This window comes from Ranitomeya variabilis, chromosome 5, assembly GCF_051348905.1.
Source record: "Ranitomeya variabilis isolate aRanVar5 chromosome 5, aRanVar5.hap1, whole genome shotgun sequence".
Lineage (NCBI taxonomy): Eukaryota > Metazoa > Chordata > Amphibia > Anura > Dendrobatidae > Ranitomeya > Ranitomeya variabilis.
Window position 1 is genome coordinate 251,274,470 of NC_135236.1, and position 22,354 is coordinate 251,296,823.

Sequence of the window (22,354 nt, forward strand, 5' to 3'; positions counted from 1 at the left end):
GCCGGGGATCATTCCTACGTTGATTCTAGATGACACGCGCCAGCCGGAGAATCTAGCTACCCCTAGTAGAGGAAAACAAAGACCTTTCTTGCCTCCAGAGAAGGGGACCCCAAAGCTGGATAGAAGCCCCCCACAAATAATGACGGTGAGGTAAGAGGAAATGACAAACACAGAAATGAACCAGGTTTAGCACAGAGAGGCCCGCTTACTGATAGCAGAATAAAGAAAGGTAACTTATATGGTCAACAAAAACCCTATTAAAATCCACACTGGAAATTCAAGAACCCCCGAACCGTCTAACGGTCCGGGGGGAGAACACCAGCCCCCCTAGAGCTTCCAGCAAAGGTCAGGATATAGATTTGGAACAAGCTGGACAAAAATACAAAACCAAAACAAATAGCAAAAAGCAAAAGGCAGACTTAGCTGATATAACTGGAACCAGGATCAGTAGACAAGAGCACAGCAGACTAGCTCTGATAACTACGTTGCCAGGCATAGAACTGAAGGTCCAGGGAGCTTATATAGCAACACCCCTAAGTAACGACCCAGGTGCGGATAAAAGGAATGACAGAAAAACCAGAGTCAAAAAACTAGTAACCACCAGAGGGAGCAAAAAGCAAATTCACAACAAAGCCCCCAACAAATAATAACGGTGAGGTAAGGAGAAAAGACAAACGTAAGAATGAACTAGATATTTAGCAAAGAGAGGCCCACTGACTAATAGCAGAATATAGTAAGATGACTTATATGGTCAGCAAAAACCCTATCAAAATTTCCACGCTGGATATTCAAGAACCCCCGAACCGTCTAACGGCCCGGGGGGAGAACACCAGCCCCCTAGAACTTCCAGCAAAATCAGGAATCACATTTAGTACAAGCTGGACAAAAAATATGAGCAATGCAAATAACCAAAAAACAAGGAAGCAGAACTTAGCTTAATTTTGCAAGATCCAAGACCAGCAGACAGGAGCAAACAGAAAGGAACTGATTACAACGATGCCAGGCACGGGACTGAGAATCCAGGAAGTTTATATAGCAACACCCATGGACTAACGACCCAGGTGGGTGCCAAACTGAGGAAAGACAATCCCAGAGTGATATCACTAGTGACCACAAGAGGGAGCCAAAAAAGTCTAATTCACAACAGTACCCCCCCTTTAAGGAGGGGTCACCGAACCCTCACCAAGACCACCAGGGCGATCAGGATGAGCAGCGTGAAAGGCACGAACTAAATCGGCCGCATTCACATCAGAGGCAACCACCCAGGAATTATCCTCCTGACCATAGCCCTTCCACTTGACCAGATACTGAAGCCTCCGTCTGGAGAGACGAGAATCCAAGATCTTCTCCACCACGTACTCCAACTCGCCCTCAACCAACACCGGAGCAGGAGGCTCAACAGAAGGAACCACAGGTACAACGTACCGCCGCAACAAAGACCTATGGAACACGTTGTGAATGGCAAACAACACCGGAAGATCCAAGCGAAAGGACACAGGATTAAGGATTTCCAATATCTTGTAAGGACCGATGAAGCGAGGCTTAAATTTAGGAGAGGAGACGTTCATAGGAACAAATCGAGAAGACAGCCATACCAAATCCCCAACACGAAGTCGGGGACCCACACCGCGGTGGCGGTTGGCAAAACGCTGAGCCTTCTCCTGTGACAACTTCAAGTTGTCCACCACATGATTCCAGATCCGCTGCAACCTATCCACCACGGAATCTACCCCAGGACAGTCAGGAAAGGCTCCACATGTCCCGAGGAAAAACGAGGATGGAAACCAGAGTTGCAAAAAAAAGGCAAAACCAAAGTAGCGGAAGTAGCCCGATTATTAAGGGCAAACTCAGCCAACGGCAAGAAGGTCACCCAATCATCCTGATCTGCAGAAACAAAACACTTCAAATAAGCCTCCAGAGTCTGATTAGTTCGCTCCATTTGTCCATTAGTCTGAGGATGAAAGGCAGACGAAAAAGACAAATCAATGCCCATCTTAGCACAAAAGGATCGCCAGAACCTGGAAACAAAGTGGGATCCTCTGTCAGACACAATATTCTCAGGAATGCCGTGTAAACGAACCACATTCTGAAAGAACAAAGGAACCAGATCGGAAGAGGAAGGCAGCTTAGGCAAAGATACCAAATGGACCATCTTGGAAAAGCGATCACATACCACCCAGATGACAGACATGCCCTGAGACACCGGAAGATCTGAAATGAAATCCATGGAAATGTGTGTCCAAGGCCTCTTCGGGACAGGCAAGGGCAAGAGCAACCCGCTGGCACGAGAACAGCAAGGCTTAGCTCGAGCACAAGTCCCACAGGACTGCACAAATGACCGCACATCCCGTGACAAGGAAGGCCACCAAAAGGACCTAGCCACCAGATCTCTGGTGCCAAAAATTCCCGGATGCCCTGCCAACACCGAGGAATGAACCTCGGAAATGACTCTGCTGGTCCACTTATCAGGAACAAACAGTCTGTCAGGTGGACAAGAGTCAGGTCTACCAGCCTGAAATCTCTGCAACACACGTCGCAAATCAGGAGAAATGGCTGACAGGATAACTCCCTCTTTGAGAATACCAACTGGTTCTGCGACTCCAGGAGAGTCAGGCACAAAGCTCCTTGAAAGAGCATCAGCCTTCACATTCTTTGAACCTGGTAAATACGAGACCACAAAGTCAAAACGGGAGAAAAACAATGACCAGCGGGCCTGTCTAGGATTCAGGCGTTTAGCAGACTCGAGATACATCAGATTTTTGTGATCAGTCAAGACCACCACACGATGCTTAGCACCCTCGAGCCAATGACGCCACTCCTCAAATGCCCACTTCATGGCTAACAACTCCCGATTGCCAACATCATAATTCCGCTCAGCAGGCGAAAACTTCCTAGAGAAAAAAGCACATGGTCTCATTACAGAGCAACCAGGGCCTCTCTGCGACAAAACGGCCCCTGCCCCAATCTCAGAAGCATCCACTTCAACCTGAAAGGGAAGTGAGACATCAGGCTGGCACAAAACAGGCGCCGAGGTAAACCGGCGCTTCAACTCTTGAAAAGCTTCCACGGCTGCAGGAGCCCAGTTAGCAACATCAGAACCTTTCTTGGTCATATCCGTCAAAGGTTTAACAACGCTAGAAAAATTAGCGATAAAACGACGGTAGAAGTTAGCAAAACCCAAGAACTTCTGAAGACTCTTAACTGACGTGGGTTGAGTCCAATCATGAATAGCTCGGACCTTGACTGGGTCCATCTCCACCGCAGAAGGGGAAAAAATAAAACCCAAAAAGGGAACCTTCTGTACTCCAAAGAGACACTTTGAGCCCTTAACAAACAAAGCATTCTCACGCAAATCCTGAAACACCATCCTGACCTGCTCTACATGCGAGTCCCAATCATCAGAAAAAAACAGAATATCATCCAGATAAACAATCATAAATTTATCCAGATACTTCCGGAAAATATCATGCATAAAGGACTAAAACACTGAAGGAGCATTAGAGAGCCCGAAAGGCATCACCAAGTACTCAAAATGACCTTCGGGCGTATTAAATGCAGTTTTCCATTCATCTCCTTGCTTAATGCGCACAAGGTTGTACGCACCACGAAGATCTATCTTGGTGAACCACTTGGCACCTTTAATCCGGGCAAACAAGTCCGACAACAGAGGCAAAGGATACTGAAATTTAACAGTGATTTTATTCAGAAGCTGATAGTCAATACAAGGTCTCAAAGATCCGTCCTTCTTGGCCACAAAAAAGAATCCTGCACCAAGAGGGGAAGAGGATGGACGGATATGCCCCTTCTCCAGAGATTCCTTGATATACGAACGCATTGCGGTATGCTCAGGTACAGACAGATTAAATAATCTTCCCTTAGGAAATTTACTACCTGGAATCAAATCTATAGCGCAGTCACAGTCCCTATGAGGAGGAAGAGCACTGGACCTGGACTCGCTGAATACATCCTGGTAATCAGACAAATACTCAGGAACTTCCGAAGGAGTAGAGGAAGCAATAGACACCGGCGGGGATTCACCATGAATTCCCTGACAGCCCCAACTTGACACAGACATTGCCTTCCAATCCAAGACTGGATTATGGGTCTGTAACCATGGCAGACCCAAAACAACCAAATCATGCATTTTATGCAGAACAAGAAAACGAATCACCTCCCGATGTTCAGGAGTCATGCACATGGTTACCTGTGTCCAAAACTGCGGTTTATTTTCCGCCAATGGCGTAGCATAAATACCTCTAAGAGGGATAGGATTTACCAACGGCTCAAGAACAAAACCACAGCGCTTGGCAAACGACAGATCCATAAGACTCAGGGCAGCACCTGAATCCACAAACGCCATAACAGGATAGGAGGACAATGAGCAAATTAAAGTCACAGACAAAATAAATTTAGGTTACAAATTACCAATGGCGACAGGACTAACAACCCTAGTTAGGCGTTTAGAGCATGCTGATATAACATGTGTAGAATCACCACAGTAAAAACACAACCCATTCTGACGTCTATGATTTTTCCGTTCATTTCTAGTCTGAATTCTACCACATTGCATTAAATCAGGTGTTTGTTCAGACAACACCACCAGAGGATTCGCGGCTTTGCGCTCCCGCAAACGCCGGTCAATTTGAATAGCCAGCGCCATGGAATCATTCAGACCTGTAGGAATGGAGAAACCCACCATCACATTCTTAATGGCTTCAGAAAGGCCATTTCTGAAATTTGCAGCCAGAGCACACTCATTCCACTGAGTAAGCACGGACCATTTCCGAAATTTTTGGCAATACACTTCAGCTTCATCCTGACCCTGAGAAATAGCCAGCAAGGCTTTTTCTGCCTGAATTTCAAGATTGGGTTCCTCGTAAAGCAATCCGAGCGCCAGAAAAAACGCATCAATATTTGCCAATGCCGGATCTCCTGGCGCTAGCGAGAAGGCCCAATCCTGAGGGTCGCCCCGTAAGAAAGAGATAACAATTTTTACTTGCTGAGCTGAGTCTCCAGATGAACGGGGTCTCAGAGATAGAAACAATTTACAATTATTCCTGAAATTCCTAAACTTAAATCGATCTCCAGAGAACAGTTCAGGAATAGGTATTTTAGGTTCAGACATTGGACTACTGGTAACAAAATCTTGTATGCCCTGCACACGAGCAGCAAGCTGATCCACACTTGTAATCAAAGTCTGGACATTCATGTCTGCAGCAAGCACAAGCCACTCAGAGGTAAAGGGGAGGAAAAAAGAGAGGAAAGAAAAAAAAAAAAAAAAACCTCAGACTTTCTTTTCTTGTAATCCCACTTCTGCAATGCATTAAACATTCAACCTTGGCCTGGCATACTGTTATGACCCCAATGGCAGAGGGTCTCAAAAGTACATACCAAGTCTGCAAACACAAAAAACCAGCTCATAGGGCAGTGGTAACTGGGCTGACCATATATCTAATCCTAGCACCACAAATAGCAGCAGCCGGGGAACGTGCCTACGTTGGTTCTAGACGTCTCGCGCCAGCCGGAGAACTAACTAACCCTAGAAGGGAAAATATAGACCTTTCTTGCCTCCAGAGAAAAGACCCCAAAAGTTGGATACAAGCCCCCAACAAATAATAACGGTGAGGTAAGGAGAAAAGACAAACGTAAGAATGAACTAGATATTTAGCAAAGAGAGGCCCACTGACTAATAGCAGAATATAGTAAGATGACTTATATGGTCAGCAAAAACCCTATCAAAATTTCCACGCTGGATATTCAAGAACCCCCGAACCGTCTAACGGCCCGGGGGAAGAACACAGCCCCCTAGAGCTTCCAGCAAAATCAGGAATCACATTTAGTACAAGCTGGACAAAAAATATGAGCAATGCAAATAACCAAAAAACAAGGAAGCAGAACTTAGCTTAATTTTGCAAGATCCAAGACCAGCAGACAGGAGCAAACAGAAAGGAACTGATTACAACGATGCCAGGCACGGGACTGAGAATCCAGGAAGTTTATATAGCAACATGTTGTGAAATTGGATTCTGGGCTCCCCCGGTGGCCACTTGTGGAATTAACTTGTGTGCATCATCCCCTCTGTTCACCTGCTCCTATCAGGATGTGGGAGTCGCTATATAACCTTGCTCCTCTGTCAGTTTCATGCCGGTCAACAATGTAATCAGAAGCCTTTCTGTGCATGTTCCTGCTACCAGACAACTCCCAGCTAAGTTGGACTTTTGTCCTTGTGTGTTTTTGCATTTTGTTCCTGTTCACAGCTGCTGTTTCGTTACTGTGTCTGGAAAGCTCTTGTGATCGGAAATTGCCACTCTGGTGTTATGAGTTAATGCTAGAGTCTTAAAGTAATTTCTGGATGGTGTTTTGATAGGGTTTTCTGCTGACCATGAAAGTGCCCTTTCTGTCTTCCTGCTATCTAGTAAGCGGACCTCGATTTTGCTAAACCTATTTTCATACTACGTTTGTCATTTCATCTAAAATCACCGCCAATATATGTGGGGGCCTCTGTCTGCCTTTTGGGGAAATTTCTCTAGAGGTGAGCCAGGACTGTCTTTTCCTCTGCTAGGATTAGGTAGTTCTCCGGCTGGCGCTGGGCATCTAGGGATAAAAAACGTAGGCATGCTACCCGGCCACTTCTAGTTGTGCGGCAGGTTTAGTTCATGGTCAGTATAGTTTCCATCTTCCAAGAGCTAGTTCTCATATATGCTGGGCTATGTTCTCTCGCCATTGAGAATCATGACAGTTTGACCGGCCCAAAAAAGGGTTAAATTACTGGCTGAGAAAGGAGAGAAAAAAGAAGTCTGCTACAATTTTTTTTTTTTTTCCTCTAGTTCTGAGTGTGCTCTTAATTGAATCACTTGCTAGTCTGCCTATACTGCAGCCTTCCTCCATTTTTCTCCTTCTAATCCTTGAATGGCTCTGTGTTCACCTGTTTCAAATGGATCTTCAGAGTGTAGCTACAGGTTTGAATAATCTCGCCACAAAGGTACAAAATTTGCAAGATTTTGTTGTTCATGCACCTATGTCTGAGCCTAGAATTCCTTTGCCTGAATTCTTCTCGGGGAATAGATCTTACTTTCAAAATTTTAAAAATAATTGCAAATTGTTTTTGTCCCTGAAGTCTCGCTCTGCCGGAGACCCTGCACAGCAGGTCAGGATTGTAATTTCCTTGCTCCGGGGCGACCCTCAAGACTGGGCTTTTGCATTGGCACCAGGGGATCCTGCGTTGCTCAATGTGGATGCGTTTTTTCTGGCCTTGGGGTTGCTTTATGAGGAACCTCATTTAGAGCTTCAGGCGGAAAAGGCCTTGATGTCCTTGTCTCAGGGGCAAGATGAAGCTGAAATATACTGCCAAAAATTCCGCAAATGGTCTGTGCTTACTCAGTGGAATGAGTGCGCCCTGGCGGCGATTTTCAGAGAAGGTCTCTCTGATGCCATTAAGGATGTTATGGTGGGGTTCCCTGTGCCTGCGGGTCTGAATGAGTCCATGACGATGGCTATTCAGATCGATAGGCGTCTGCGGGAGCGCAAACCTGTGCACCATTTGGCGGTGTCTACTGAGAAAACGCCAGAAAATATGCAATGTGATAGAATTCTGTCCAGAAGCGAGCGGCAGAATTTTAGACGTAAAAATGGGTTGTGCTTCTATTGTGGTGATTCTACTCATGTTATATCAGCATGCTTTAAGCGTACTAAGAAGCCTGACAAGTCTGTTTCAATTAGCACTTTACAGTCTAAGTTTATTCTATCTGTGACCCTGATTTGTTCTTTGTCATCTATTACCGCGGACGCCTATGTCGACTCTGGCGCTGCTTTGAGTCTTATGGATTGGTCCTTTGCCAAACGCTGTGGGTATGATTTGGAGCCATTGGAGGCTCCGATACCTCTGAAAGGGATTGACTCCACCCCATTGGCTAGTAATAAACCACAATACTGGACACAAGTGACTATGCGTGTTAATCCGGATCACCAGGAGGTTATTCGCTTTCTGGTGCTGTATAATCTGCATGATGTTTTGGTGCTGGGATTGCCATGGCTGCAATCTCATAACCCAGTCCTCGACTGGAGAGCTATGTCTGTGTTAAGCTGGGGATGTAAAGGAACTCATGGGGACGTACCTTTGGTTTCCATTTCATCATCTATTCCCTCTGAGATTCCTGAATTCTTGTCTGACTTTCGTGACGTTTTTGAAGAACCCAAGGTTGGTTCACTACCTCCGCACCGGGAGTGCGATTGTGCCATAGACTTGATCCCGGGTAGTAAATACCCTAAGGGTCGTTTATTTAATCTGTCTGTGCCTGAACACGCTGCTATGCGAGAATATATAAAGGAGTCCTTGGAAAAGGGACATATTCGTCCTTCGTCATCTCCCTTAGGAGCCGGTTTTTTCTTTGTGTCTAAGAAAGACGGCTCTTTGAGGCCGTGTATTGATTATCGACTTTTGAATAAAATCACGGTTAAATATCAATATCCGTTACCACTGCTTACTGATTTGTTTGCTCGTATAAAGGGGGCCAAGTGGTTCTCTAAGATTGATCTCCGTGGGGCGTATAATTTGGTGCGAATCAAGCAGGGGGATGAGTGGAAAACCGCATTTAATACACCCGAGGGCCATTTTGAGTATTTGGTGATGCCTTTTGGTCTTTCAAATGCCCCTTCAGTCTTCCAGTCCTTTATGCATGACATTTTCCGCGATTATTTGGATAAATTTATGATTGTGTATCTGGATGATATTCTGATTTTTTCGGATGACTGGGACTCTCATGTCCAGCAGGTCAGGAGGGTTTTTCAGGTTTTGCGGTCTAATTCCTTGTGTGTGAAGGGTTCTAAGTGTGTTTTTGGGGTTCAAAAGATTTCCTTCTTGGGATACATTTTTTCCCCCTCTTCCATCGAGATGGATCCTGTCAAGGTTCAGGCTATTGGTGATTGGACGCAACCCTCTTCTCTTAAGAGTCTTCAGAAATTTTTGGGCTTTGCTAACTTTTATCGTCGATTTATTGCTGGTTTTTCTGATGTTGTAAAACCATTGACTGATTTGACTAAGAAGGGTGCTGATGTTGCTGATTGGTCCCCTGATGCTGTGGAGGCCTTTCGGGAGCTCAAGCGCCGCTTTTCTTCCGCCCCAGTGTTGCGTCAGCCTGATGTTGCTCTTCCTTTTCAGGTTGAGGTCGACGCTTCTGAAATCGGAGCTGGGGCGGTGTTGTCGCAGAGACGTTCCGACTGCTCCGTGATGAGACCTTGTGCTTTTTTTTCCCGTAAATTTTCGCCCGCCGAGCGGAATTATGATATTGGGAATCGGGAGCTTTTGGCCATGAAGTGGGCTTTTGAGGAGTGGCGTCACTGGCTTGAGGGGGCCAGACATCAGGTGGTGGTATTGACTGACCACAAAAATTTAATTTACCTTGAGTCTGCCAGGCGCCTGAATCCTAGACAGGCGCGCTGGTCGTTGTTTTTCTCTCGGTTTAATTTTGTGGTGTCGTACCTACCGGGTTCTAAGAATGTTAAGGCGGATGCCCTTTCTAGGAGTTTTGAGACTGACTCCCCTGGTAATTCTGAGCCCACAGGTATCCTTAAAGATGGAGTGATATTGTCTGCCGTTTCTCCAGACCTGCGGCGGGCCTTGCAGGAGTTTCAGGCGGATAGACCTGATCGTTGCCCACCTGGTAGACTGTTTGTTCCTGATGATTGGACCAGTAGAGTCATCTCTGAGGTTCATTCTTCTGCGTTGGCAGGTCATCCTGGAATCTTTGGTACCAGGGATTTGGTGGCAAGGTCCTTCTGGTGGCCTTCCCTGTCACGAGATGTGCGAGGCTTTGTGCAGTCTTGTGACGTTTGTGCTCGGGCCAAGCCTTGTTGTTCTCGGGCTAGTGGATTGTTGTTACCCTTGCCTATCCCGAAGAGGCCTTGGACGCACATCTCGATGGATTTTGTTTCGGATCTGCCTGTTTCTCAGAAGATGTCTGTCATCTGGGTGGTGTGTGACCGTTTCTCTAAGATGGTCCATCTGGTTCCCTTGCCTAAGTTGCCTTCTTCTTCCGAGTTGGTTCCTCTGTTTTTTCAAAATGTTGTTCGTTTGCATGGTATTCCGGAGAATATCGTTTCTGACAGAGGGACCCAATTCGTGTCTAGATTTTGGCGGGCATTCTGTGCTAGGATGGGCATAGATTTGTCTTTTTCGTCTGCTTTCCATCCTCAGACTAATGGCCAGACCGAGCGGACTAATCAGACCTTGGAGACATATTTGAGGTGTTTTGTGTCTGCGGATCAGGATGATTGGGTTGCTTTTTTGCCTTTGGCGGAGTTCGCCCTCAATAATCGGGCCAGCTCTGCCACCTTGGTGTCCCCGTTTTTCTGTAATTCGGGGTTTCATCCTCGATTTTCCTCCGGTCAAGTGGAATCTTCGGATTGTCCTGGAGTGGATGCTGTGGTGGAGAGGTTGCATCAGATTTGGGGGCAGGTGGTGGACAATTTGAAGTTGTCCCAGGAGAAGACTCAGCTTTTTGCCAACCGCCGTCGTCGTGTTGGTCCTCGGCTTTGTGTTGGGGACTTGGTGTGGTTGTCTTCTCGTTTTGTCCCTATGAGGGTTTCTTCTCCTAAGTTTAAGCCTCGGTTCATCGGCCCGTACAAGATATTGGAGATTCTTAACCCTGTGTCCTTCCGTTTGGACCTCCCTGCATCCTTTTCGATTCATAATGTTTTTCATCGGTCATTGTTGCGCAGGTATGAGGTACCGGTTGTGCCTTCCGTTGAGCCTCCTGCTCCGGTGTTGGTTGAGGGTGAGTTGGAGTACGTTGTGGAAAAGATCTTAGACTCTCGTGTTTCCAGACGGAAACTCCAGTATCTGGTCAAATGGAAGGGATACGGTCAGGAGGATAATTCTTGGGTCACTGCCTCTGATGTTCATGCCTCCGATCTTGTCCGTGCCTTTCATAGGGCTCATCCTGATCGCCCTGGTGGTTCTGGTGAGGGTTCGGTGCCCCCTCCTTGAGGGGGGGTACTGTTGTGAAATTGGATTCTGGGCTCCCCCGGTGGCCACTTGTGGAATTAACTTGTGTGCATCATCCCCTCTGTTCACCTGCTCCTATCAGGATGTGGGAGTCGCTATATAACCTTGCTCCTCTGTCAGTTTCATGCCGGTCAACAATGTAATCAGAAGCCTTTCTGTGCATGTTCCTGCTACCAGACAACTCCCAGCTAAGTTGGACTTTTGTCCTTGTGTGTTTTTGCATTTTGTTCCTGTTCACAGCTGCTGTTTCGTTACTGTGTCTGGAAAGCTCTTGTGATCGGAAATTGCCACTCTGGTGTTATGAGTTAATGCTAGAGTCTTAAAGTAATTTCTGGATGGTGTTTTGATAGGGTTTTCTGCTGACCATGAAAGTGCCCTTTCTGTCTTCCTGCTATCTAGTAAGCGGACCTCGATTTTGCTAAACCTATTTTCATACTACGTTTGTCATTTCATCTAAAATCACCGCCAATATATGTGGGGGCCTCTGTCTGCCTTTTGGGGAAATTTCTCTAGAGGTGAGCCAGGACTGTCTTTTCCTCTGCTAGGATTAGGTAGTTCTCCGGCTGGCGCTGGGCATCTAGGGATAAAAAACGTAGGCATGCTACCCGGCCACTTCTAGTTGTGCGGCAGGTTTAGTTCATGGTCAGTATAGTTTCCATCTTCCAAGAGCTAGTTCTCATATATGCTGGGCTATGTTCTCTCGCCATTGAGAATCATGACAGCAACACCCCTGGACTAACGACCCAGGTGGGTGCCAAACTGAGGAAAGACAATCCCAGAGTGATATCACTAGTGACCACAAGAGGGAGCCAAAAAAGTCTAATTCACAACAGTACCCATTATAAACTACAGTGATATGCACATGTCCATTTTTTCCGGCAGCACAGATGACAAGGGCCAATATAAGTTTATGGGTCTGTAAAAAACACGTACAGAACACGGATGGCATCACTGATGGAAAACACTGATGACTCCATACCGGTTTTCGCATATGTGTTTTATACGAATGTGTAAGGAGGTCTAAGATTGCTTTGATTTGAAACAATTGTGGCAATCCGAAAACAGGTCAGCACGTGGATCCATATTTCTGAGACCACTTAGACACCTATTATGGGACAAAGCGTGCTAAACAAAATTAGTTACTGTACAACTTTCTAATAAGGAAAAGCACAAGTTTGTGCATCTGTCTGGAGTCTGTCCTCAGGACATAAGAAGAAATTTCACAGACGGATCAAACCTCCCTGCACGCAAACCTCCAAGGAGAAGAGCTCCAGGCCAAAGTCAAAGAGAGTTGTGCCTGTCCCTTCTTTGTACCATTCCTCTTCCTCTGTGCATGTAATTGAACTGTAAATCACTACTGCCGCCTCAGGGCCACACAATTTATATTATGGACAGCTATCTGCACGCATAGTATAATATCCCAGGTAGAAACACCTCCACAATAGCGAGGGCTTGCATGATTTAGACAGCTTCCCAAAGAAGAGGGAGGGGCAAGACTCAAGTTTATGCAATCTTGAAAGGTGTTCAGATTTATTACAAGAAGTAGATTGTATCATGTGCCAAAATTAATAAACTTATCATACTAAACCGTATTGCGTGTCAGCTTGACAATTGCGTGAAGTGAAGATTAAGGCCATTAACCCACATAGCGTAAATGCTGCGTTTTTCTCCTCTGCGCTTGCACAAGGCTGTATGTGGTGACCTAGCAGCTCAAGATAATATCCACAGATAGGCTCGGACTCCCTACTTTGACTACCAGGTTCCAGAAAAGCCCTGGCATTCACCCTATAACCCCATGCAGGGATGAGGACTTCCACAGGGGCTTTGGGACGAGTCCTCAGAGTAGTTACTCACAGAGTGGGTTCCCTTGAATCTTTAGGTTGACAAGTCAGAACCAGGAGAGAAGACTGGAGAAAATAATATGACGGAAGAGGCCAGAATCAAAACAGAATAAACAGCAGTAGAATAACTGAAAGTGAAGCTGTCAGGGGATACATACTGCCCAAACCGTGGGCCGCATGTGTCAGCCACTGGCTGTACAATCACAGCCAGGTATTTTTGTCTCTGAAGTGCAGTAGCATTTTTTTAAAAACATACTTTTAATAGCCGCTGGGGGCTTAGGTGCACACAAGTCCTACAGGCTGGTCCATGGCAGCTTCTCCTTGCCCACTGACAGTGACTGACAAGCCTCTAACTCCATGCCCATATAGGCAGAAGCTTAACACTCACTGTCAACAGGCGGGGAGATGCCACCATGGACCCTCCTGTATGATTAGTGCATACAGCGACTCAGTCCCTGGCGACAGTAGATGTGGAACTGTACGTTTTTGTTGGAAGATGACCTACATCTCCCTTTCCACTCTAGAAGCTCGAGAACAAACCCCTCCTAATGTGTTCAGGTGTTTTAGACAGACATATTCATTAGGGCAGGTGTAAACCACATAAAAAAAACAACACATTTTTTAGAGTGTTCTTCTGGGGTTTTTTCTACATGCCTGTGTGCATAGGGCATTTTTTGCTTCTATAGATTTAGTGGTTAAATTTACAGTGTTTTTCAAACAGATATGCCTCAGAATGAATACATTGCTTCTTTTTCTATGTGGAAAAAATCAACACCTTGTGCACTGTAGGCAGATTTTCCCATTGAAATGAATAGGAACTTTATTCAAAAAGAATTTAAAGCTGTTTTTCAAGTGGATTTTGGAGCAGAATCTTCACCAAAATACATGTTAAAAGGGTTGTCCTGTCCAATTGATAAATCTGCTGTCCCTCTGTCTGACTGCAAACATATGAATACCCCTAGCGCAGGCACTGTGCGCTGTGGGGATTTGCCGATTTCTGACCCCGAAGGGTATGTATGAGTAAGGCCGGGATCACACATACAAGAGATATGGACGAGTCTCGCAGGTGAAAACCTAGCTCTGGCATCGGCACTCCGGAGCAGAGAGTGCAGCTCCATGTATTGCTGTGCGCCAGAGTTGGGTTTTCACCTACGAGACTCGGACGTATCTCACGTATGTGTGATCCCAGCCTTATACATACTCCAGGTCAGGACCCATCTAGTGGGTGTGGCCTTGCCCAATATTCTTGTATTGAGCGAGGTCACGTCTCCTCTAGTGAAGCGGCCGACTAGAGGACCCGGCCTCACTCAACATGTTTCAAGACAAATTCTACTCGTATAAATGCCGTAATTTCTGGGGCATGTGCAATGGAAGCACCCAATGAATGAAAAGCTAAGTTATTAATCAGATATGTAATATTTATAAGATTGTGGTGAATGCATTCTAAGAATTGGTAGACTACAAAGGAATGTGCTAAAATTGTCAAGATATAATTAGAAAAAACACCACCAGCATGTTGTAAAAAGGTAAATAATTTATGTTTTAGGCTAAAGATAGCAGATATTTGGTATGTGAGTAGATTGATATGAGCAACAAGCTAAAGATAGCAGATATTTGGTATGTGAGTGGATTGGTATGATCAACAATTATTGTGTCAAGCTTTAAAATAAATTTGACGTGGGTCATTTTCATCTACTGTAGTTTCAAGGAGCCATTTGATCTGAATTGTCTTATCTTACAGGGAAGCTGCTGAAAGGTTATATGCACACAACGTCTTTCTCTAATGGGTGCTTCTCGCATGAGAAGGCGCAAGATAAATGTTAACAAAAATGAACACATGCATTGCAATGTAAAAATTACTTGCTCAGCATATGTTTCGTTTTTTAGGCTACTTTTAACCTCCTCTTTTACATTGATGTCCTATGCTTAGGATATGTCATCAATATCTTACAGTAGAGTGTGTGGGCGGAGACTGTGTGTGTGCGGAGAAGATGTGCGTGTCTGTGTGTGTATTTGTGTGTGTGTGCATGGGTCTGTGGGTGTGTTCAGGGCTGTGTGTGTCTGTGTGGGTCTTGTGTAGGCAGGCATCGTCCGATGGGACTACTAGTCCCATCCGACTATGCCTGCTACAGTGACAGCTAGTCAATGATGGGATAGCAGTAGTCCTATCATCTGTCTACTGTGTAAAAGAAAAACACATACAGTACATGCAACATACAGTATATACTCACCATACAGCTAATCCCCGACTCCCTCGATCACCTGTAAAAAAAATAAAATAATAAACCAACAGTATACTCCCTGGTCCGATGTAATCCATTTAATATCCAGTGTCCCACGACAATCTGCCGTGGAGGGCTGTCACATCGGCCGATGTGACCGCTCTCCAGGGGCTCCGGTGATACAATGACAGGAGATAATCCTCTGCACTGTATCCCTCCACCGCGGTGAGTTCAGCAGAGTTGATACTGTCACTTGTGGCACCGCTGCGTGAGAACATGAACTCATTGAACCCTCAGTGATAACTGTTATGGTTCTCAATGGCAAGAGAACATAGCCCAGCAAACATAAGTACTAGCTCTTGGAAGGATGGAAACTAAACTGACCATGAACTAAACCTGCCGCACAACTAACAGTAGCCGGGTAGCGTTGCCTACGTTTTTTATCCCTAGACGCCCAGCGCCGGCCGGAGGACTAACTAATCCTGGCAGGGGAAAATATAGTCCTGGCTCACCTCTAGAGAAATTTCCCCGATAGGCAGACAGAGGCCCCCACATATATTGGCGGTGATTTTAGATGAAATGACAAACGTAGTATGAAAATAGGTTTAGCAAAATTGAGGTCCGCTTACTAGATAGCAGGAAGACAGAAAGGGCACTTTCATGGTCAGCTGAAAACCCTATCAAAATACCATCCTGAAATTACTTTAAGACTCTAGTATTAACTCATAACATCAGAGTGGCAATTTCAGATCACAAGAGCTTTCCAGACACAGAAACGAAACTACAGCTGTGAACTGGAACAAAATGCAAAAACAAACGAGGACTAAAGTCCAACTTAGCTGGGAGTTGTCTAGCAGCAGGAACATGCACAGAAAGGCTTCTGATTACAATGTTGACTGGCATGGAAGTGACAGAGGAGCAAGGTTAAATAGCGACTCCCACATCCTGATGGAAACAGGTGAACAGAGGGGATGATGCACACCAGTTCAATTCCACCAGTGGCCACCGGGGGAGCCCAAAATCCAATTTCACAACAGTACCCCCCCCTCAAGGAGGGGGCACCGAACCCTCACCAGAACCACCAGGGCGATCAGGATGAGCCCTATGAAAGGCACGGACCAGATCGGAGGCATGAACATCAGAGGCAGTCACCCAAGAATTATCCTCCTGACCGTATCCCTTCCATTTGACCAGATACTGGAGTTTCCGTCTGGAAACACGGGAGTCCAAGATTTTTTCCACAACGTACTCCAACTCGCCCTCAACCAACACCGGAGCAGGAGGCTCAACGGAAGGCACAACCGGTACCTCATACCTGCGCAACAATGACCGATGAAAAACATTATGAATAGAAAAAGATGCAGGGAGGTCCAAACGGAAGGACACAGGGTTAAGAATCTCCAATATCTTGTACGGGCCGATGAACCGAGGCTTAAACTTAGGAGAAGAAACCCTCATAGGGACAAAACGAGAAGACAACCACACCAAGTCCCCAACACAAAGCCGAGGACCAACCCGACGCCGGCGGTTGGCAAAAAGCTGAGTCTTCTCCTGGGACAACTTCAAATTGTCCACTACCTGCCCCCAAATCTGATGCAACCTCTCCACCACAGCATCCACTCCAGGACAATCCGAAGATTCCACCTGACCAGAAGAAAATCGAGGATGAAACCCCGAATTACAGAAAAAAGGAGACACCAAGGTGGCAGAGCTGGCCCGATTATTGAGGGCAAACTCCGCTAAAGACAAAAAAGCAACCCAATCATCCTGATCTGCAGACACAAAACACCTCAAATATGTCTCCAAGGTCTGATTCATCCGCTCGGTCTGGCCATTAGTCTGAGGATGGAAAGCAGATGAGAAAGACAAATCTATGCCCATCCTAGCACAGAATGCTCGCCAAAATCTAGACACGAATTGGGTTCCTCTGTCAGAAACGATATTCTCCGGAATACCATGCAAACGGACCACATTTTGAAAAAACAGAGGAACCAACTCGGAAGAAGAAGGCAACTTAGGCAGGGGAACCAAATGGACCATCTTAGAGAAACGGTCACACACCACCCAGATGACAGACATCTTCTGAGAAACAGGAAGATCCGAAATAAAATCCATTGAGATGTGCGTCCAGGGCCTCTTCGGGATAGGCAAGGGCAACAACAATCCACTAGCCCGAGAACAACAAGGCTTGGCCCGAGCACAAACGTCACAAGACTGCACAAAGCCTCGCACATCTCGAGACAGGGAAGGCCACCAGAAGGACCTTGCCACCAAATCCCTGGTACCAAAGATTCCAGGATGACCTGTCAACGCAGAAGAATGAACCTCAGAAATGACTTTACTGGTCCAATCATCAGGAACAAACAGTCTACCAGGTGGGCAACGATCAGGTCTATCCGCCTGAAACTCCTGCAAGGCCCGCCGCAGGTCTGGAGAAACGGCAGACAATATCACTCCATCCTTAAGGATACCTGTAGGTTCAGAGTTACCAGGGGAGTCAGGCTCAAAACTCCTAGAAAGGGCATCCGCCTTAACATTCTTAGAACCCGGCAGGTAGGACACCACAAAATTAAACCGAGAGAAAAACAACGACCAGCGCGCCTGTCTAGGATTCAGGCGTCTGGCGGACTCAAGATAAATTAGATTTTTGTGGTCAGTCAATACCACCACCTGATGTCTAGCCCCCTCAAGCCAATGACGCCACTCCTCAAAAGCCCACTTCATGGCCAAAAGCTCCCGATTCCCAACATCATAATTCCGCTCGGCGGGCGAAAATTTACGCGAGAAAAAGGCACAAGGTCTCATCACGGAACAATCGGAACTTCTCTGCGACAAAACTGCCCCAGCTCCGATTTCAGAAGCGTCGACCTCAACCTGAAAAGGAAGAGCAACATCAGGCTGACGCAACACAGGGGCGGAAGAAAAGCGGCGCTTAAGCTCCCGAAAGGCCTCCACAGCAGCAGGGGACCAATCAGTAACATCAGCACCCTTCTTAGTCAGATCAGTCAATGGTTTAACAACATCAGAAAAACCAGCAATAAATCGACGATAAAAGTTAGCAAAGCCCAAAAATTTCTGAAGACTCTTAAGAGAAGAGGGTTGCGTCCAATCACAAATAGCCTGAACCTTGACAGGATCCATCTCGATGGAAGAGGGGGAAAAAATATATCCCAAAAAGGAAATCTTTTGAACCCCAAAAACGCACTTAGAACCCTTCACACACAAGGAATTAGACCGCAAAACCTGAAAAACCCTCCTGACCTGCTGGACATGAGAGTCCCAGTCATCCGAAAAAATCAAAATATCATCCAGATACACAATCAAAAATTTATCCAAATAATCACGGAAAATGTCATGCATAAAGGACTGAAAGACTGAAGGGGCATTTGAAAGACCAAAAGGCATCACCAAATACTCAAAGTGGCCCTCGGGCGTATTAAATGCGGTCTTCCACTCATCCCCCTGCTTAATTCGCACCAAATTATACGCCCCACGGAGATCTATCTTAGAGAACCACTTGGCCCCCTCTATGCGAGCAAACAAATCAGTCAGCAGTGGCAACGGATATTGATATTTAACCGTGATTTTATTCAAAAGCCGATAATCAATACACGGTCTCAAAGAGCCATCTTTCTTAGCCACAAAGAAAAAACCGGCTCCTAAGGGAGATGACGAAGGACGAATATGTCCCTTTTCCAAGGACTCCTTTATATATTCTCGCATAGCAGTATGTTCAGGCACAGACAGATTAAATAAACGACCCTTAGGGTATTTACTACCCGGAATCAAATCTATGGCACAATCGCACTCCCGGTGCGGAGGTAATGAACCAAGCTTAGGTTCTTCAAAAACGTCACGATATTCAGTCAAGAATTCAGGAATCTCAGAGGGAATAGATGATGAAATGAAAACCACAGGTACGTCCCCATGCGTCCCCTTACAACCCCAGCTTAACACAGACATAGCTTTCCAGTCAAGGACTGGGTTATGAGATTGCAGCCATGGCAATCCAAGCACCAACACATCATGTAGGTTATACAGCACAAGAAAGCGAATAATCTCCTGATGATCCGGATTTATCCGCATAGTTACTTGTGTCCAGTATTGTGGTTTATTACTAGCCAATGGGGTGGAGTCAATCCCCTTCAGGGGTATAGGAGTTTCAAGAGGCTCCAAATCATACCCACAGCGTTTGGCAAAGGACCAATCCATAAGACTCAAAGCGGCGCCAGAGTCGACATAGGCATCCGCGGTAATAGATGATAAAGAACAAATCAGGGTTACAGATAGAATAAACTTAGACTGTAAAGTGCCAATTGAAACAGACCTATCAAGCTTCTTAGTACGCTTAGAGCATGCTGATATAACATGAGTTGAATCACCGCAATAGAAGCACAACCCATTTTTTCGTCTTAAATTCTGCCGTTCACTTCTGGACAGAATTCTATCACATTGCATATTCTCTGGCGTCTTCTCAGTAGACACCGCCAAATGGTGCACAGGTTTGCGCTCCCGCAGACGCCTATCGATCTGGATAGCCATTGTCATGGACTCATTCAGACCCGCAGGCACAGGGAACCCCACCATAACATCCTTAATGGCATCAGAGAGACCCTCTCTGAAATTCGCCGCCAGGGCGCACTCATTCCACTGAGTAAGCACAGCCCATTTACGGAATTTCTGGCAGTATATTTCAGCTTCGTCTTGCCCCTGAGATAGGGACATCAAGGCCTTTTCCGCCTGAAGCTCTAACTGAGGTTCCTCATAAAGCAACCCCAAGGCCAGAAAAAACGCATCCACATTGAGCAACGCAGGATCCCCTGGAGCCAATGCAAAAGCCCAATCCTGAGGGTCGCCCCGGAGCAAGGAAATCACAATCCTGACCTGCTGAGCAGGATCTCCAGCAGAGCGAGATTTCAGGGACAAAAACAACTTGCAATTATTTTTGAAATTTTGAAAGCAAGATCTATTCCCCGAGAAAAATTCAGGCAAAGGAATTCTAGGTTCAGATATAGGAACATGAACAACAAAATCTTGTAAATTTTGAACTTTCGTGGTGAGATTATTCAAACCTGCAGCTAAACTCTGAATATCCATTTTAAACAGGTGAACACAGAGCCATTCCAGGATTAGAAGGAGAGAGAGAGAGAGAAAGGCTGCAATATAGGCAGACTTGCAAGAGATTCAATTACAAGCACACTCAGAACTGAAGGGAAGGGAAAAAAAAAAAAATCTTCAGCAGACTTCTCTTTTCTCTCCTTTCTCTGTCAATTAATTTAACCCTTTTTGGGCCGGTCAAACTGTTATGGTTCTCAATGGCAAGAGAACATAGCCCAGCAAACATAAGTACTAGCTCTTGGAAGGATGGAAACTAAACTGACCATGAACTAAACCTGCCGCACAACTAACAGTAGCCGGGTAGCGTTGCCTACGTTTTTTATCCCTAGACGCCCAGCGCCGGCCGGAGGACTAACTAATCCTGGCAGGGGAAAATATAGTCCTGGCTCACCTCTAGAGAAATTTCCCCGATAGGCAGACAGAGGCCCCCACATATATTGGCGGTGATTTTAGATGAAATGACAAATGTAGTATGAAAATAGGTTTAGCAAAATTGAGGTCCGCTTACTAGATAGCAGGAAGACAGAAAGGGCACTTTCATGGTCAGCTGAAAACCCTATCAAAATACCATCCTGAAATTACTTTAAGACTCTAGTATTAACTCATAACATCAGAGTGGCAATTTCAGATCACAAGAGCTTTCCAGACACAGAAACGAAACTACAGCTGTGAACTGGAACAAAATGCAAAAACAAACGAGGACTAAAGTCCAACTTAGCTGGGAGTTGTCTAGCAGCAGGAACATGCACAGAAAGGCTTCTGATTACAATGTTGACCGGCATGGAAGTGACAGAGGAGCAAGGTTAAATAGCAACTCCCACATCCTGATGGAAACAGGTGAACAGAGGGGATGATGCACACCAGTTCAATTCCACCAGTGGCCACCGGGGGAGCCCAAAATCCAATTTCACAACAGATAACACTGCAGGAGCCATTGTCTCCTGTAAGTGTGCCACTGGAGGCCCTGCAGAGCGGTCACATCTCCTGATGTGACAGCTCTATAGGGGAGAGCGTCGAGGGACACTTGTTATTAAATGGACTACATCGGACCAGGGAGTATTTGTGTTGGTTTATTATTTTATTTTTCTTTGCAGGAGATCGAGGGCGTCGCATGGATTGGCAGAAGAATAAAGATGGGAAAAATGTGTAGTGTCTTATTTCATTAAAATACTTTATTCTGGCTGTGTGTTTATTTAACCCTTTAACATATATAGGATTAGTAATGAATAAGTGTCTTATTCACACCTCTCCTTTACTAAGCCGACTTGAGGTCACCTTACAATACAAAGGTGATATTAACCCATATGCCACCTCTACAGGGCAGTGGGAAGAGAGAGGCTAAGTGGGGCGGCTGGGAACTGGTGTTTGTAGTTGGGGGGGGTGGGCAATATCCACGGCCCTTTCCTGGGCTATGAATATCAGCCTACAGGTGTCTGCATAGCCTTTTCTGGTTATTAATTATAGGGGGACCCCACGTTGTTTTTTTTGGGGTCCCTTTTTTTAATAGCCAGTAAAGGCTAATTATACAGCTGCGGGCTGATATTCATAGCCTGGGAAGATCCATGGGTATTAACAACTTCCTAGGCTATAAATATCAAACCACAGTCGCTGGCTTTCCCTCTCTGGTGCAGAAAATTGCAAGGGTGCCCACGCCATTTTTTTTCAATTTTTTTTTAAATTAAACAGATATTGTGTCATTTAAGGCTGGGGTCACACTTGCGAGAAACTCGCACCTCAATATCCAGCACTGCCGCTGGCACTCGGGACCGGAGTGTGCTGCTGCATGTATTTCTATTCACCAGAACGCTCTGGTCCAAGTGGTGGCGGCAGTGGCAGGTATTGATGCGAGAGACTCGTGTGAGTTTCCCGCAAGTGTGACTACGCAGATTTTGTGTGTGTGAGTGTCTTTATTTAACTAATAATAATAATAATCTTTATTTTTATATAGCGCTAACATATTCCGCAGGGCTTTACAGTTTGCACACATTATCACTGTCCCCGATGGGGCTCACAATCTAAATTCCCTATCAGTATGTCTTTGGAATGTGGGAGGAAACCGGAGTGCCCGGAGGAAACCCACGCAAACACGGGGAGAACATACAAACTCCTTGCAGATGTTGTCCAAGGTGGGATTAGAACCCAGCTCTGCAAGGCTGCAGTGCTATCCACTG